Genomic DNA, 19,070 nt, shown 5'->3' with positions numbered 1-19,070 from the left:
TGTTGTGTCAGTGGCAGTATGGGTGTGTGAGTGACTGTGTCAGTGGTTGTGCTCTATGGCTGTGTGAGTGGGTGTATAAGGACTGTGGATCTGTGAGTGGATGTTCAAATGGGTGTATGGGTGAGTATGTGGCTAGGTGAGTGTGTGAGTAGTCTTGAGGGTTTGTGAGTATGTGGGTGAGTATGTGCATGATTGTGTGATTATGTGAGTGAGTTTGTGAGTGGTTTTGGTTGTCTTTGAGTGGGTGTGTAAGTGGCTTTATGGGTGTGACTGGGTATGTGAGTGTTTGTATGGGTGTATAGGTGGGTGTAGGAATGTGTGAGTGGGTGTATGAGTGGCTGTGTAGGTCTGTGAGTGGGTGTGTGAGTGGTTTTAAGGGGGTATGTGTGGCTGTATGGGTTTGTGAGTGGGTGTGTGAATGGTTGAGTGGGTCTGTGAGTGGCTGTATAGATGTGTGAGTGGGTATGTGAGTAGTTTTGTGGGTGGGTGAGTGAGAGTGTGACAGGGTCTATGAGTGGGAGAATGTTTTTTTTTTATTGTGGTTGAGATCTGCAGATCCATCGCAGATTTACACAGAGGCCACACTGAGCACCTTGATGGATCTGCAAATCCTTGGGAGCCCAAAGAAACACTTTGGGCAACTGCTTGCCCACGAAGGCTCACTCAAAGACCCCTCCACCAGTCCCCTGGGATCAGAGCACCTCTACCCTGACCTTTTCTATCACTTTTCAGTTTTATTTTTTTCACCCATTACCCAGTCTCAGTACACAAAATGATGGCCACAACTTTCCTCTCAGGTTGTAGCCAGCCCACCACAGCATTGCTGTTGGTGAATGGATCTATGGATCCACTGCAGTGCACCTGAGTCTCTAGATATACATACAAAAAAATTCTTGAACAACTCCAAAACTACTGAATAGATTTGCACCAAATTACAAAAAGAGATCTTTCTGGTCCAAGATCTGCCTTTCTCACAATTTTGGTGAAATTCTAACCAGCGGTTTAGGCTGTAGTCGTATAAAATACCTATTGGGAATTTGTGGGTAAAACACATTTTGAGACCTCCCCCCTTTGCTTGGTTTCTGCTTGACAAATCACCCCAAAACCTCCCAGACAGCAGCTGAAGTGAAAGGCAAACTAGTTTGGAAAAAATGTTGAAGATTCCCCAAACAATGCCAAAGCTATTAGCAGCACAAAATACTTTTCCTATGGAAGAGTAGACTAAACTATAGATACCTAGTGGGGAACACCACCACCAGGTAGTTATAGTTAGGTCTGCTCTTCCATTGCAATTTTTTTTTTTGGGATGCTAATAATTTTGCCACCATTTGACGAATCTCCACGAATCCTTCCAAAATGTTTTTTTTGACTAGTTTATACATGGCAAGTTCGGAGTGATCTGTCAAGCAGGGGCCACAGACTTCTTTAAAGCAGACTAAAGCAAAAATGTTTACTGGAATTACACCAAATTTGGCAGGAAGCTAGATCTTGGTCCGTCGATTCTGCTTTTTGTGATTTGGTGTAAACCTGTTCAGTAGTATTTGAGAAATTTAGGGTAAAAAAATAATTGTATATTTTAGCAGTTGGGCTCACAGTAGTCTCAGAGACTCTCACATGAGCACTCATTTTAAAATAGAGTATTCTGCTTGTTACAGGGAGCTTTATTTTCCTTGGGATATCTTGCTCCCCTGGAGTCAGAATCATGCAAGACCAAGCAGTGTGAGTAGCTGCCAGCAACAATTTGTAAAATAATAAAGCAATATGAGTGCAGGAAAGGGATAGCTTGACACCCTAGGCCCTAAGGGAGGACCCAGAGTGGGTCAAAAAAGGAAAGAAATGGCAGAAAATGATGCAATCCCTTTAGACTGGCAGGATAGATAAAAAAAAACATAATGGTGGCCTGTCCACATTTAAACGACTAATGTCCCAGGGCCTACTCACTGTGCTGATTTCATATAGGGGCGGGAGTTGTGTGATCCCCTCCCTGCACCTCTAAAGACACTTGAGAGCCCAGCTCCAGGGATTAAAAACTTTTTATGTGAAAGGGGATGGGTGTCCCCCTCCCCGAGCCACCAGGGGCAACAGGAAGCCCACCCTGACCCCAACATTACTTTTAATGGGGAGGGAGCTACACAGCCTTCCTCCCTGAGCCTTGGGAGGCCCTGGGAAGCCCAGCCCGGGGCTGAAATTAATGAAAATTAGGAGGTGGCAGCACAGACCCCCTCTCCACTCCTCAAGTGGCCCCAGAGATCCCATTCCCAAGGCCTACATTACTATGTTTTGGGAGTGGGACCATGCGGCCAACCTCCCGGACCTCAAGAGACCCTGAGGAACCTGCCCCAAAGACCAAAGAAACTGGAAAGGGGGCCGTAAATGCGACCCCTATCCACAACCCTGAAAGTGTCCTAAGTCTGATTCCTTTAAGTGAAAGGGCTGTACGGTCCCTCTCCCTGAGCCATTAATGGTACACAGGACCCTATCCCCTGGGACCGACTTGCAAGCTATGTCTCAGGGAGCTCACCCGGAACACAATAGTTTCCCTCCCTGAAGAGGCACAGGCAGGGAAACCTATGTTGCTCTTGCTTGGTAGGAGCAGTTTTAAATCTCACGTCAAGCAGGAGTAAACACCTAGCTTGCCCCCAGTGGGAAGAAGCCTAAAATATGCTCCTGCCTGCTGGAAGAGGAGTTTAGATTTGTTTCCCTGCCCACAGTCATGAAGGCAGGGAAACAGATCTAAATATTGCTTCCACCCATAGGGAGCAGCATCATCAGCTGCTTTCTCTGGATGGAAGAATCCGGCTCCCGCTGGATGCAGGTAGCCAGTTAGTGCCGTGGGGGCTTTGAGTCTCCACTCGCAGCCTCCAGTGTCAGTATGGTGGGTGCCATGGGTGGGCACCAGGACACCCACCCTTAACTGTGCTTGGCCCTGGGGGATAGGGTCCCTGGAGCCAAAATCTGCCTGGAAAGGGGGAATGCTACCAGGCCATGGGAGATGGGGTTACCAGGGCCAAAATCTGCCAAAGGAGGGGGATGTGTTACCCCCTTCCCATAAACATTGTGCTGTGTCCTGAAGGATGAGGTCCCAGGGACAGGAATTGGCCCAGGAGGGGAGAGTCGCATGCTACCCTCCCAAAGAAGTACAATGGACCCCAGAGGATGGGGTTCCCAGGAACAAAATCAGCCAGTGGAGGAAAGCTGTAAGCCTCCTTACCCAAAGAAGCAGGCCAGGCCCTGTGGGATGGGGTTCCCCCAGGGCCAAAATCAGCCTGCAAAAGGGGGCTGCTTATCTTCTTCACTTGCAGAAGGCTGGCAGGCCCTGGGGGATGGGGTTCCCAGGGCCATAATAGATTTCAAGCCCGAGGAGGTAGCGCTCTGTGAATTTCAGCAAAAATGTTTTTTTTTTTAAATTGTTGGCCCTGGGATAGGGGGTAAGGTTATTTCTACTCTGCCCCTTTTTTTATTATCAGCGGAGTCCTAAGGTAACTATAACTTGCACCGTCACCATGCCTAGCTAATTACCCTACATATTACATTATTCATGACATCTTCAATGGCATCATTGATAATCTCACTGCAACAATTGCAATAACATTTCTGCTAAGAAACTGTGCCTGGCAAGGCTTCAAGTTATATTTACTTTAGGGCATGAGTTATAGTTACTTGAAATAACTTTAACTTTAACCAGTGAATTTCTATGGTTTTGTGAGTGTAAATTCTGAACCCTACTATAACGTCCTTGGAACCTTTGTTTTTTTCAGTGAATTTCTACAGCTTTTTAAATGGTAATTCCTAGCTATAATATTCTTGTAACCTTTGTTTTTTCCAGTGAATTTCCATGCTTTTTTTTAATGAAGTGGGAGCTTGTACACAGGGCCAGGCCTGTGTCCAGGCCCTGCGCCCAACCACCCACATGCTGCCAACCCCAAACGGGGTTAGTGGAGTAACCATGTGTAATGAGTTTTTTCCACTAGCTCTGGATTCGCGGATCTTCTCCACATTCACAGTTCCAAACTGAATCTGTTGTCCCGTTGTATATTTAAATGGGAGGTCGTACTGAGCCCCATGATGGGTCAGCGGATCCACCAATCGGCTGAAAAAAATGTGTTCAATTGTTTGCCGAACGGGTGTCCCTCAGGGACCCCTCCATCTCTCCTATTTTGTCAGGATGTCTCTATTCTGCCCCCTTAACTCACTTTCACTATTGTTTTTCCCCCATCATACCGAGCTGATAAAAAATGGCTGCCATAACTATTCTCCCAGGTTGCAGCCAGCAAATGGTGAACTTTCTTTGGAGTACAGTTTCATAAATCTGCCACAGTGGATCTGCAGAGGATCTGTGTCCCTAGATATACAATTTATTTTCCTTTAATACGTCTAAATACATCAGAACAGATTTCTACCAAATCACAAAAGCACAATCTGAACACCAAAACCTACCTTTCTGCCATATTTGGTATAATTCCATTCAGTCGCTCAGGCTGTAGTGGTGTCTAAAGAGTCTGTGGGAAAATGCATGGGAAAAACACTTTCCGGGAACCCCCTTTTCAGTTGACAGCAGCTGAAGTGAGTGGCAAATTAGTTCTGAAAATGTTGTGAAGATTTGTCAAACAGCAACAAACGTATTGGCAAAACAAAAAAGTATTTTTCCTATGGAAACTAGGTGACCGCTAGTAGGATGTATGAATGTATATATATATATATCCGATAAGTGTGTTGAGACTGTTACAGCAAAACATGGCCTCTGCTTGGGAAGCACGACGTAAAGAGAAATCTAGCAAATAGTTTTTCTCTCAAATGGAAGGAATACAATCCACCCAATCTGGTCAAAGTAATATAGGAATGGAAGTGAACTTACAGACTTTATATGACAAATTGGAGAAATTACATAAAAAAGAGCTTTCCAAATGGTTGGAGGTAGAGTCATTACAAAAATATATAGATATGGAACGAGTCCCTAGGGGTCTGAGGATCTACACTATACCAACATATGCGGATCCAGACTCGGAGATGTTGGAAGAATGGGCAGAAAACTCAAAACAAAGTGAATTAAATATGATGCGGATACTCATGAAATATGCAGCTAAGTACAGGAATAGAATTCTAGAGGATATTGGAAAAACTCGGCTGGAATTATTAACCATCACTACACAAGAGTCAGTAGATGAATTTATGAAGGGTTTGGAGAAGAAATTGATAACATTGAAGGAAAATATTATGAATAAAAAACAAAGGAAATTTATAAGAGATTTCAAGGATGATCAGTCAGGTCGCTATCTAACCTTCCATCGTAAATATGATCATATGTATAAAGATGAGGGGTTAGGTGTGAATGGGAAAAATGTGGATGTGACAATTACCTTCACAGAGGAACAAGTGGAAAGTGATATTTCTGATGGCAATTTATCTGATGTTTCAGACACAACATTGTCTAAAGGCTTGGTCCTTGATAAGGGGATTGAGAGATCCAATTTTTTAAAACAATTTCGACTTTTAAATCAGGGTCGGACAGACCAATTCAAGGACTCTCAATCCCAGAGGGGCAGGGGAGGTGGGTCCAGACGAAAAAGAAGAGGAACAGACAGGCAAAGAACAGGAGACGGAGAAGGAAACGCAAGATCAGTTGGAGTGGTGACTCGGGCTCAAAAATAAACACCATGAATGTCATCAATCTATCCAGTAGAACACTGTCTGGTGTGGAAGAGAGGCTCCTGGCATTGGGTCTGTCCTTCTGCCCCACAAGCTGTTTAATTATGTCCAAACTAGGATAGATACACTCAAATTTGTACGGAAATTGAGATTGAAGAAGTGGCATGAAAGCAAAGCCAAAACTGATACCAGGATAAAAACGGGAACACATGAATATAGTAATCTTTGTATCTCAGACATTGAAGTTTTACATACACTTTCAGATCTCTATGACGGGACATCTGCACATGAAGATTACATTTTGAATTTGGAAGGGTGTGGCATCCCTTTGGATGATGCATGCCCCAGTAATTTCAAACCCAAATCCACATTCCTGCCCATGATTCACTGTGATGCCATTGATGTATTTGAACGAGAGGTTATAAAACAATTGAAAAAGATGAGGTATGAGGGTAAAAACAGTACCAAGAACCTAACGGGACCTCAATGGAAAGCCCTCCAGGAGTTGAAAAAAGATTGCAATATAGTTATTCGACAGTCAGACAAGGGAGGCAATGTAGTGGTGCAGGATGTTAACAAATACGTGGCTGAAGGGCTAAGGCAATTGAGCCAAAGTGAATTTTATGAACAAGTACACTGTGAGGATGTCAAATCAATGAATGATGAATATCAAAGTATGTTGATTGATTGGAGAGAGAAGGGCCTATTAGAGTGGGAGGAATTTTTATTTCTAAAATGTGACTATCCTAGAATTCCAATACTATATATTTTACCAAACATTCATAAGGATAAAATTAACCCGCCAGGCAGGCCTACAGTGTCTGCCATGGGCTCTCTCCTAGAAAATACGTCCAAGTACATTGATTACTATTTACGCCCTTTTGCAGAAACACTACCATCCTATTTGAAGGATACCACACATTTCTTGAAGATTATTGAGGGCATCCAGTGGGAGGATGATTATCTCCTTGTAACATTGGATGTCACCAGTCTATACACCTGCATAGATCACGGTTTGGGATTGAATGCCACGAAACACTTTTTAAGGGCAAGATCCCTATCATTGTTTTTCCACTCAGAAATGTTGTGTGATATGATGAACTTTTGCCTTAGAAACAATCAGTTTATTTTTTATAACAAACTGTACAGGCAGCTACAAGGTACAACCATGGGTACCTGTTTTGCCCCCAGCTATGCTAATTTATTCATGGGCTGGTGGGAGGAACAGGTATCGGAGTCCATGATTGAATTTGAGAGACATGTGATTTTGTGGTGTCGATTTATTGACAACATTTTTGTGATCTGGAAAGGGAATAAACTGTCAGCAGTGAAGTTTGTTCAGAAACTGAATATGAACGAGTACAATTTGAGATTTACTGAACATATACATTCTAGCCATGTAGAATTTTTGGATGTAGAGGTAACTGTGAGTAAGTAGGGTCTGGTTCCAAAACTGCATAGGAAAGAGACAGCAGGCAATAGCCTACTGGATGCACGGAGTGCACACCCTGTGAATTTAATTCAGAGTATTCCCTATGGCAAGCTTTTAAGAGCTCGGAGAAATTGTGGTAATGGGGCAGATTTCCATCAGGAGTGTGATAGGATGTGTGAAAGATTCAAGGAGAGGGGGTATGGAACAAGAACTATTGAACAAGCAAGAAAGAAAGCTGAAAAATTGAAGAGAGATGATTTACTATATCATGTTGACAAGAATAGGAGTGAAAATGAGTACACAGTTAGATTTGTGACTACCTTTAGTAATCAAGCATATAAAGTCAGTAAGATATTAATCAAGAGCTGGCATATTCTGCAGACCGACCCAGCACTAAATGATTGTATCCATGAAAGACCTCAGATAACGTTTAAAAGGAGTAGGTCACTAAGGGATGAGCTGTGTCATAATGACATATCTAGTCTGAGAGTGATTAGAGATGATAAAGACGGTGGTTTCTCATGTTGTATGAAATGGAAAGCTTGCAGAACGAGCAACAACTGTAAAAAATTGAAAATACCAGGGGGAGATCAGGACTTTGACATCAAAGTTAATTACGATTGTATGACCACATACTGTGTATATTGTCTAATATGCCCTTGTGACAAACTGTATATAGGGAGTACAATTCACTGTGCCAAGAAACAAGTGTTAGAACATAGACGTGCTATCAAAAACAACGATAGGAGTTATCCAGTAGCAAGACATTTTGCCAAACAACATAATGGAAATGAGAATCTCCTAAGGTTTGTGGTGATTGACCAGGTTGCAAAAAACAAACGGGGTGGAAATAGAGAAAAGGCATTGAGAATTATGGAATCCTGTTACATTATAATTTTTAAAACATTGGATCCGACAGGGTTGAACTTTAGTGAGGAGAGAAGCACACATTTGGGATAAAATGAATGCAATGAGTGAATGAAAGGAGTTATGAGAAGTAATGAATAAGTAATATGTAGAATATATGCAATGAGCCTGTCTGCTTCTACAAGCGAATTTGAGTTTTTAGGATTAATTATGTTGTGTTGTGTATATAACATCTTTTTTTTATTTTTTCAGTTTTCGGTTATTGGAAAAGAGGACTGAAGCAGGGTTCAGAATGGCTAGAAAGGTCACAATTACTTTGAGGAAATTATAAGGACAGATCTTAACAGCGAGGTTAAGTAATTCAGCCCACTTGGGCTATACTTCAAAAGAGTGAGATTGTTTATTTTACTTTACACTTTAGCATATATATATTTCCTTTTATAATGTGATAGATTGTACTTTCATTGTGAGATTGAAAATAATTAATTTTTGATATGATGCACTAGAGAGTATTATGAAATCTATTCAGCAATTCTGATTGTTATGTCAACATCCATATGGTTTAGATCTTGTAAGATGGCTGCCACAATTTCGCCTTTTTCTTTAACTAGTCCTCTCTCTAGATCAACTTAATTGTGATATTTAAGTGAGAAACGGAAAATGCACTTTATCTGTGAACAAGGCTTAGTGCCGAAATGCGTTGGAGTGATTTTTGTTTTGCTGTTTAAATAAATTGGAGATATTTTTGTACGGAGGTGTCCTGGCTCTCTTGGAATTCAAGGAGTGTGTGTTTTATATATATATATATATATATATATATATATATATATATATATATGTATATTCACTAAAAAAAGCAAAGGTCACAGAGACGTTATAGTTAGGAAATAGAAGTAAAAATATATTTTTTTTAAACTTAGAAATTCAGTAAGAAAACCAAAGGTTACAGAGCATTACATCTAGGTTTAGATTTTACACACACAAACCATAGAAATTCAGCAGTTATGGCTATACTCATCTCAAGAAACTATGGCCCAGATTTAACAAAAGTGATGCACAGCTTTGCTAGAGCAGTTGTGCATCAAAAAAATTACAGTCAGCTAACGCAATTCCCTAGCATCATCTGTGCACCATATTTATAAATGGCGCACAATAGCCCCAAAGAATGGTTAGCATTAAAAAACCGATACTAACCACTGCGACATGTCGTAAGAAAAAATTACGCTAATGATGCAAAAGTGGTGTTAGACCATTTTTCTGCATGTTTCTTGACACAAAATGGGTTAGCGACATATTTAACAGCATTAACGTAAAAAAACTTGCAAGCAAGATAAAAACATTTGGGAAGACAAGATGGAGAATGCCGGCTAGGAGGGACACCAAGGAGCTCCCAGTCATCCAAGTACCAGCCAGGAGGGTCCAGAAAAGTCCCAGCAGAAGGAGAAGAGGAAGCAGAGGTGTCGCTTTAGTGAGGAGGAGCATGAGATCTTGGTCAGAGAGCTGACGGAGTACCAACAGCAGCTCTTTGTTACCTCCAAATTGCCAAGGGGTAGGAGGTAGTCTATATAGAATGCAATAGTAGATAAAGTCAACAGGGTGGCTGAGGTGAAGAGGACTGTGAACGATTGCAAGAAGTGCTGGCACGATTGGAAGCACAGAACTAAGGAGAAACTGGCCAGGAACCAAAAGGCAGCACTGCAGACTGGATGTGGAAGCCGGAGTAGATGGTGGCAGCAGTCATCCCGGAGGAGCTGGTCACTGGAATTGCAAGACAGCACAGATTACCAAGAGCTACCACAAATGCAAGGTAAGTTGCGGGGGAGGGGAATCTCACAAATGGCAGAAGGGGGAGGCAAATAGGACACATTCAATGCATGCTAAAGGGTCGCATTAGGACACATAGGCCCTGAATCAAAATGCTCAATTGCCACCTAAGCTTCACTTGTAGTGATGCTCTGGTGATGCAGTGCACTCCCATATATACATAATGTTGTCTTAAGCCACTAAGGTCCATATTTGTACTTTTTTAGCATGGCATTTAAGTCATTTTTTTTACACAAAAGCGGTGCAAACATACAAAATACAATTATATTGTGTAAGTTTGCACTGCATTTGCATAAAAAAATGGCGTAAATGTGGTGCTAAAAAAGTATAAATATGGGCCTAACTGTTTCTTTACACCACCTTGTAAAAATTTAGCACATTGCCTGGAAGGGACGTGCAATAGTGTGGCTGAGCCACTACAACACCCATTGTATATTGTTGTTGCCCCAGATCCAAGATAACATGTTCATCAGAGACTGTGACTGAAGTCAACACCACCCCAGGGGTGGTGTCAGGGTGGCGCAACAAGGCAAAATGCTTTCCGTCCTCCTAGTGTCATTGCTCTTCTCATGTATGCCTCATCCTGCAGCACAGATAGAAATGCCACCTTTCCATAATAGATTGTTTATGTGCCATAAGGGACACCTTCCTGTATGTAAACAATGTATCCCCTCAACGCAGGCACCCAGTCACTATGGTGCAAGAATGCCTGTGTTGGTGCAGGGAGAACAAATCTGAGCATGCACTGGGGAAAATGCAGGGGTGTGCCATAATCCAGTAAATATAACACATCCATGTATTTCAAAAGTGGTGTATCGCTGTGCAACTAATATTGTAGCTGCACCGAGCATTTGCCACTTGAGAAACAATCAGGGCCAAAGTGTGCAACCAGTGGAATTCAAATCGCACAGGGTGGATAAACAACAGCTCTCACACACCTCCATGCACCATTTGGGAATGGGCACAAAAGTGAACTTCTACAACACATGCAGAATGTCTGTGAAAATCATTTGTGCTGCTGTACAAGTAGCTTCAATGTCACCATGTAAGAAGGTTTTTGTGTTGTATGAATGGTTGGTGTTCTGCATAAAGGGACATTTACATGTGTAAGAACTGGCACAAGTGGACATCAAAGTTGCACTACCGGAACAATGTCACTAGCCACTAATGCAACTGTACCATCATACAAATAGTTGCCCATTTAAATCCAAGCTGGACATTCCCCTTGTGCCACATCAACAAAGCCTCAATATGCATGCATTAATCCCCATTCTACATCCTTACACCAACATATGCCTGTGCCAGATATGCTGTGTGCAAGAAAATGTCCTAAATGTAGGGAGGGGCAAACTAATTGGGCAGACAATCCGTAATGGGTGCACCGTCCCATCCAATTACAACATGTGTGGGGTCTGCTAAAGATAGATGACAAATGAACACAAGCATTGTAAGCAACGGACCTACCAGTGCTTCGCTACAATAGTGCCATAATTCATGGTGACAATGCATTATAGCACCAGAAAGAGTGACAGCACACATTGCACTACTGTGGGAATGTCCACCATGGTGAATAAGAACGTGAATGATGTGCTACCATGGTGTCAGTGGCAGGGACACGGGTCCTCCAAGGAAGATGGTGGTGTGGGATCAATGCACAAAGTACCTTGTGTGATGCACTGTGTAACACATAATTTACAACTGCAACCTGGGGTCTGTAATATGTCACTGAGTCTCCAGTAGCAAGTAAATGATGAGCCATGTCAATATCCATGTAGTCAAAGATTGACATTTCACCATCTCATTGCAGAGGATGATGCCTTACCTCCTGACAACCTGCCTGTCCTGGATTTTACAGATTACACGAATGACGAGCTGCCAACCATCAATGAAGAGACTCTCCAGGATGTCCTGGGTTCCCTCTAGACACTACCTCCAGTCACAGGAAGGATACACAGCATTGGGGGTTTTCACATGAACCACCCAGCTACTAACACAGAGCAACAACCAGTCCTGCCACAGCCCTGGACACCGAGGAACCAGACTATGCCTTTCAGAGGACAGTGATAGGAGTCCAGCAGGAGCTGGCCAAGCAGTTACAGGTGGGAATGGAGACCATGGCAGGCACCCTAGAGGGAGTGCAGAGGTGCCTCCATTCAAATAATGACAACTCAACTGCCATCAGAGGCACCCACTACCTGCTACATGGCCTTCAGTAGTCCCTGGCCAAAATAGCTGCTGTCATGAGGCAGAAGCTTCAACAATTGCCCTCCCAAAATGGCAACAGCATGATTGACAACAGGCTAGGGGCTTTATAGAATACCCTGGAGTCCATACAGTGGGAAGTGGCCTCCCTTAGGGGAAACATTGCTGCATACCACAGTGATGTTGCTGCAGTGTTGAGAAATCAGCAGTTCCTCCATGCTGCAGTGATACCTTATGTGTTCCCACAAATGGCAGCTGCTGCTACCTTTGATTCCACATCTCAATCCCCTAATGCGTGTGTGGCCTCATCAGCATCAAAAACAGCACCACCTATGGCACAGGAGGCACCACACACATCAGAGGATGAAGATGTGGAAGGAACAACATTCATAAAGAAAACCACCTGGTAGCACCAGTCTTTGCTACATGGACAGTATCTCCTTAGTTCTGTGCTTAAGATCATGCCAGTGCTGTGACAGCTAGCAATGTGTCCTCTTCTCTCAACCACTGTTGACTTTTCTGCTATGGACTGTCATTGTCTCAAGTCCTACCTATTGCAAGTTTGGACCTCACCTCACTAATGCACACTTCTCCTACCCAAGTCTCATGACTCTGAATGTACAACAAATGGCTTGGGATCTCTCATGGGGTCTAAGAGCTGGACATTCTATTGCACTGAAATATACACTTGTACATGTAAATAATTCTCCATATTCACATGCATCATGTCCACTTTTACTGTGATCAATTAACTCATCTAAATGTATGCATTGTGTGAAGTTATGTCAATGAGAACAGGACCTAATTACATGTGTGGTTTACTGTCAGACACAAAGCAGCACACTAGGATTGTGACATGAAAAAGGTGACTGATGGCGTTGTGGGGTAGAACCAACATACCGAGCCTTACAAACATGTATTGAACAGATATCCATACAAGTTGACATATTACATGTATGCGTCAAAACCAAGTATCAGGAATTTTCCCAGATGATAGCACCAGTACAAGTAATATGTTTGGAACAGAAGAGGTACATTTTATCAGTGATTAGCAGCTGTCAGTGTGCCAGGATACATACCCTAAATTAGTTGATGTAAAATGTGCCACACTTTCCAACATTATTTCTGACAGACCTCTGCGATGACAGTTGAAGTTCCATACTTACCTGTCAAAGATTCTGTATACATACACAATGTGAATGTCTGGAACGGGGGATGACAACTGGTTTGAGTAGGTGATGTCATACTGGGGCAAATCTGACAGCTCCTTGGTCATAAAGGATACACATTGTGATATATGTAAATCAAAACATAAAGCATACCCTAAGGCGTTCCTCTAATTGCCCAGTGCACACATGAGAACACCCAGACACTCAATCAACATGGAGACATAATTGTCTAAGACTAACTAGATTTAGTTAAACATTAAAAGAAAATCTTATTAAAACCTAACCTAGACACTATCCCACACTAAACTAACCTATACTAACTTATCTTAACTTGCCCTTACAGCTATCTATCCTTATCTAAACTTATCTCCACCCTCCTTAAGAGACAAGATACGAGTAGGTCAATATAAACTAAGATTACACATATACTAACCTAACCTATATCCTAAACATATATATATATATATATATATATATATATATATAAATATATATGTGTGTGTATATATATATATATATATATATATTTATTTTTTATGGGATATTTTTGTTTTTGAAAAAAATGTTATAAACATAGAAACCCATTCATAACCCCCCACCCAACCACCCCCAAAAAACAAATGCTAAAGCCCACCTCCAACTATACTTATTCTATCCAACAGCTAACCTAATCTATATAACTAACTTATCACTACCCACCCAAAAAAAGAATTTTGGGTTATTATTTTTTTTTTTTATGTTTGGGGCGCGACCCTTTAGGCAAGGGTCGCTCCTGGTTGGCCAAATTATTTTTATACCATTTCTGCCCCCCGGGGGAAGATCTGCCTAATATAATTAGGGCAATCTTCCCCCTTGGGGGGGGCAGAACTCACAAGACACCAGGGAATGTTTATTTTTTGTATACTAACTCATAAGGGGAGCGGCCTCTTTGGTAAGGGCCACTCCCCAGAGGGGACAAAATATTTTTAGTCCTTTCCTGCCCCCACGGAGGCAAATCGGCCTAATATAATTAGGTGGATCTGCCCCCGGCGGGGGCAAGTTGTATTTAGGTCATTTCTGCCCCTTTGGGGCAGATCGGCATATTTTTGTTAGTCCATTCAAGGGGGCAGAAACCTCTAGACACCATGGAGTGGTGTGTGTGTATGTGTGTGTTTTGTTTGGAGGGGCAGCCCCTTGGGCAAGGGTTGCTCCCCATGGGGGAACATTACTGTTTGCCATAACTGCCCCCCTTGGGGGCAGATTGACCTATTTTTGGAAGGCCCATCTGCCCCCAAGGGGGGCAGAAAGCCCACCAGAGACCAGGGAAGATTATTTTTTCAAAATAAGAGGCTGGGGGTATGGCCATACCCCCACCCCAAATAAATGGGGCCAAAGTTGTTCTGCCTACAAGTGGGCAGATTGGGCAATTACCCCTGATCTACACCCCGGGGGAACAGAAAGTCTACTAGATGCCAGGGAATTAAAAAAAAAAAAGAAAATAGTGGGGTGGTGGTTACCAACCAGTATGGGCCTGGTTATACCCCCACCCGAACTGAAGGGGCTAATAGACTTTCAGCTCTCCATCGCACACTAAAACATCTTTTCCCATGGCAAGCAAGAGGACATTTGATTATTTTTGGTTTTTGTTTTACATTTGGTCCATGAGAGCTTGGTAACTCTCAAAATCGTCCCACTTGGAATGGTGAGGGCTACACTTTATTTTTTACTTTGGGACGCTGCCATGTATAAAAATCCACAAGACCTAGACACATCTGAAAACTAAACATCTAGTTGATTCCAGGGTGGTGTGCTTCACATGCACCCCGCACCATTTCCTTACCCACAATGCCCTGCAAACCAGCAACATTGCTGGAAAGCACACATTTTTCCCACATTTTTGTGATGGAAACTTCCGGAATCTGCAGGAATCCACAAAATTCCTACCACCCAGCATTGTCTCATCTATACCGATAACATTTCTGCTGCACTTGTCAGCCTAAAAATGTTTTATTCAAACTGCCCTTTTGGACCCACTTTTGTTCCTCCTCAATTTCGACGTGTTTTTGGCTCTTCCCTCCCACAAACACTTTGCCCACCAACACAAGTGAGGTATCATTTTTACCGGGAGACTGAGGGGAACGTTGGGTGGTAGGAAATTTGTCCCGGTGCAGTGATCCAAAACAGAAATGTGGGAAAATTTGATTGTTTAGCTAAATTTGAGGTTTGCTGAGGATTCTGGGTGAGAAAACATTGGGGGATCCATGCAAGACACACCTCACTTGACTCCATTGGGTGTCTAGTTTTCAGAAATGTCTGGGTTTAGTAGGTTTCCCTAGATGGCTGCTGAGTCCAGAACCAAAAACGCAGGTGCCCCCCCGCAAAAACAGGTAGTGTTCTATTTGATAATTTTGATGTGTCCAGATAGTGTTGTGGGGCATTTCCTGTTGTGAGCACAAGGCCTACCCCCACAAGTGAGGTACCATTTTTATCGGTAAACTAGGGGGAACGCTGTGTGGAAATTTGTGCCTCTTCTCAGATTCCTGAACTTTCTGTCACCAAAATGAGAGGAAAAAGTGTTTTTTTAGCCAAATTTTGAGGTTTGCAAAGGATTCTGGGTAACATAACCTAGTGAGAGCCCCACAAGTCACCCCATCTTGGATCCGCTAGGTCTCTAGTTTAAAAAAATGCACAGGTTTGGTAGGATTCCCTAGGTGCTGGCTGAGATAGAGGCCAAAATCCACAGGTAGGCACTAGGCCTACCCACACAAGTGAGGTACCATTTTTATCGGGAGACTTGGGGAAACCCTGGATGGAAGGGAATTTGTGGCTCCTCTCAGATTCCAGAACGTTCTGTCACCGAAATGTGAGGAAAAAGTGTTTTTTTAGCCAAATTTTGAGGTTTGCAAAGGATCTGGGTAACAGAACCTGGTGTGAGCCCCACAAGTCACCCCATCATGGATTCCCCTAGTTCTCTAGTTTTCAAAAATGCACAGGTTTGGTAGGTTTCCCTAGGTGCTGGCTGAGCTAGATGCCAAAGTCCACAGGTAAGCACTTTGCAAAAAACACCTCTGTTTTCTGTGAAAAAATGTGATGTGTCCACGTTGTGGTTTGGGGCATTTCCTGTCGCGGGTGCTGTGAGGTCCCATTTTTATCGGGAGACCTGGGGGAACATAGAATAGCAAAACAAGTTTTTTTTGTTTCACACATAAGCTTTATTCGGCCGACAGACCATCAAAGCATACAATACAGTACGATATGAATATAAATAAACATCATAATATCATAGGAAAATTTAAAAGAAGAAAATAAAATCCATGTTTGCCCGACTAGTAACAATTTCAAATCATTGTAAATAAAAAATACGTATGCGCCATGCCATTACTAAGAACTTACTTACTGCATAAATTGTCACATTTGAATTGTGGCTTTTTAAAATCCTCAAAGCTAAAAAACATTTCCTTAAGTTCAGTTCCCGACAGATTTTGTGAATCCATTTAAACCTTGGGGTTGAGTAAGCGGGACAGAAAAACATAAAATGTTCTATTGTTTCAGAAGAAGTGCCACATGCAGGACAAATATCAGAGCTTGACTTAGGTCCCCATCTGCTCGTCAAGGCCTTCAAAGGTAATGTTCCAAATCGAAATCTGGCATACAAGCTTTTGCCTAGTAAGTCAGGTATTATATCTAGATATAGTTCGAACTCTGGGTACCATTTAAAGTCAATAAATAAATTAGTTAAATGACCATTCGATTTTTGAGAAATGTAATTATTACGTATGTGGTACCAGTAAGCTCCCTTCAATACTTTAACATGGGACTTCACAAGTTGCTGGGGATTCTCCCAAAAGTTCCTCAATCCCAGCGTGCAAAGCCAGCTGGATACGTGTTTGATCCATGGGATTGACGTAGAGTTAGGGCTTTTTAACAATTCTAATAGAGAAAACTTATATATGGCCAGTTCGGGAACTACCCAAAGCCTCACCCAATATACTAGAGGCCGTAAGATAATTAAATCAGCTATTCGTTTAAACCCTAGGTCTAAAAATAGGGGGGTTAATGGGGTACTAGTAGGGCAAGCACATAAAGCCTGTGCAAAGCTATTCTCAGTTTTGGTTATCCTACTATTATCTCCCATGCCCCAAATCTCTGCGCCGTAGACAGCAGCACCTTGTGCCTTAGCCACATAAATCTTTACTGCTGGAGACACAACTTTAGCGATCGTATTCCTATAGAGGTGCAATATGGATGCTGCCCGATGTTGCAAAAGCCCAGCACTCTTACCAACTTGTTCCTCCCAAAGGAGTGTATCTGTAAGTCTCACACCCAGTAATCAATGGAGCTAACCTGGTCCAAAATGGCTCCATCTAACCTAATAGTGCATTTCTTACGAGGGCCAGAGCGAAGCACCATCAATTTCGTTTTCTTCAAGTTCAGCTCTAAACCAAAATTCCAGCAGAATGATTTAAATCAAGTGTTATTGCCCCTTGTCTTTCTCTACATTTTTTCCATCTAAATATAAGGCAGTGTGTAAAAAAGACGTCTATTTCAGAAATGCACTGTAATTCACATGCTAGTATGGGCATCCCAGAGTTCAGAGATGTGCAAATAGCCACTGCTCCTCAACACCTTATCTTGTGCCCATTTTTTGGAAATAAAAAGGTTTTATTGATACCTATTTTTCACTCTTTATATTTCAGCAAATTAATTGCTGTATACCCGGTATAGAATGAAAACCCACTGCAAGGTGCAGCTCATTTATGGCTGTGGGTACGTAGGGTTCTTGATGAACCTACAAGCCCTGTATATCCCCACAACCAGAAGAGTCCAGCAGACATAACAGTATATTGTTTTAAAAAATCTAGCATTGCAGGAAAAAGTTACAGAGTAAAATGTAGAGAAAAATGGCTGATTTTTTTCACCTCAATTTCAATATTTTTTTCTTTCAGTTGTTATTTTCTGCATGAAACCATTGTAGGATCTACACAAATTACCCCTTGCTGAATTCTGAATTTTGTCTACTTTTCGGAAATGTTTAGGTTTCTGGGATCCAGCATTGGTTTCACACCCATTTCTGTCACAGACTGAAACGATGCTGAAAGCACAAAAAAATCGTAATAATGGGGTATGTCCCAGTAAAATGCCAAAATTGTGTTGAAAAATTGAGGTTTCTGATTCAAGTCTGCCTGTTCCTGAAAGCTGGAAACATGGTGATTTTAGCACTGCAAACCCTTTGTTGCTGTCAATTTCAGGGAACAAAACACAAGCCTTCTTCTGCAGCCCTTTTTTCCCATTTTAAAACAAAATAACGAAATTGTCACTGTATTTTGGCTAATTTCTTGGTCTCCTTCAGGGGAATCCACAAAGTCTGGGTACCTCTAGAATCCCTAGGATGTTGGAAAAAAAAGGATGCAAATTTGGCGTCTGTAGCGTATAGGGACAAAACGTTTTGAGGGCCTAAGCATGCCCTGCCCCAAATAGCCAAAAAAAGGCCTAGCACCTGACGGGGAAAAGGCCTGGCAGTGAAGGGGTTAAAAGCTCTAACAATCTAAAATGGGAGAAGGGAAGGAATTGGGAGGCTGTGAAACAACTTGTTTATACCTTTTTCTTGCAAAACTTCAACCACTTGTGGTTTTTGCCATTGTCCTTCTCAAGTTGTTCCAACCTAGACATTATGGCTGCCACGTCCCTCCTCGTGTCCGCCTCAAAGGTTGATGATGTGGCTGTTGCAGGTGATAGTTGCAGTGCCTTAGTACCAATTGCTGCAGATGAAGTGGAGGGGGTTAGACCAGCGGAGGCTCCCCTGAGCATAGATGTTTTGCCGGATGTGGGCTGCACAGTTGCAGCATGTAGCGGAGGTCCCCCATGTTGGATGATTTCTCCTGGCGATACTTCCTGCCCATCTTATGGTACCCGGCCTGTACTTCTGTTATATGGCGGAAACATTCTGCCCT

This window comes from Pleurodeles waltl, chromosome 1_2 (assembly GCF_031143425.1).
Source record: "Pleurodeles waltl isolate 20211129_DDA chromosome 1_2, aPleWal1.hap1.20221129, whole genome shotgun sequence".
NCBI classification, from domain to species: Eukaryota; Metazoa; Chordata; class Amphibia; order Caudata; family Salamandridae; genus Pleurodeles; species Pleurodeles waltl.
The sequence above is the reverse complement of the archived record's forward strand: the minus strand, read 5'-3'. Positions refer to the sequence as shown.